Raw genomic sequence first — 896 nt, 5'->3', positions numbered from 1 at the left:
TGAAACTTCTAGAAATAATTCTAGTACAACTAGAAGCTCAAGTATGAAAAGTTTGAATTCGATGATTCTTATGTACAGCTTGGATCCCATTTGAAGCTCGAGTATATACACCCTAGATCCTACGAATTTTATGTACAATATAAATCCCACTAAAAATTTTACACTCGTAATTAGCAATTTCTAAAACGGATAATTATATAAGGGGTGGCGTGGGATTCTTTTACATTTTTTATTCATGTGGAGTCGGCGTGAATCCCATTCCGACATTGCATGGGCCTGATAATGTATTTATTTATTAGGTTTAAACCCTAACTCTCTTTTTTGTGTAGCTCTATTGTTTTCCTCTTCTTCTTTCTCTTTCTTTGGTTTTCTGTACGTTTGATTCTATAGGTTAGATTATATGTTATCAGGTCCATCATCTACAAATCAGCTGATTTAAAGGCCTAATACCACTGCATTGTCTGAACCCCATTTCTTAGAAGCTTTTTTCCTCGTAAGAAACGTCTGGGTGAAAAACGAAGACATCTACATGACGAGGAGAAGAGCAAACTCCAGTGTAAAACAAAAAATGAAGACTGATGAAGCCAAAGAGGAGAAGAGCTGCTGGAACCTCCATGTATCCTTGAAAAACATTTTTCTTCTTCTTCTTCTTTCTCTTCTTCTTCTTCGCTTTTGGTCTGCTCCGTTTCCTTTGTCTTCTTCATTTTCTTCGTCTGGCTCTTCTTCTTCACCTTCTTCCTCTGCTTCATCTGCTTCTTCTTCTTCATCTTCTTCCTCTGCTTCATCTGCTTCGTCTTCTTCGTCTTCTTCCTCTGCTTCATCGGCTTCCTCTTCGTCTGCTTCCACTCCTCCCCCAGCTCCACTGCCAGCTCTCCCTCCACCGCCACCCCCCCCGC

This window comes from Olea europaea, unplaced genomic scaffold (assembly GCF_002742605.1).
Source record: "Olea europaea var. sylvestris unplaced genomic scaffold, O_europaea_v1 scaffold23, whole genome shotgun sequence".
Classification (NCBI taxonomy): domain Eukaryota; kingdom Viridiplantae; phylum Streptophyta; class Magnoliopsida; order Lamiales; family Oleaceae; genus Olea; species Olea europaea.
Note: the sequence above shows the minus strand (reverse complement) of the source record.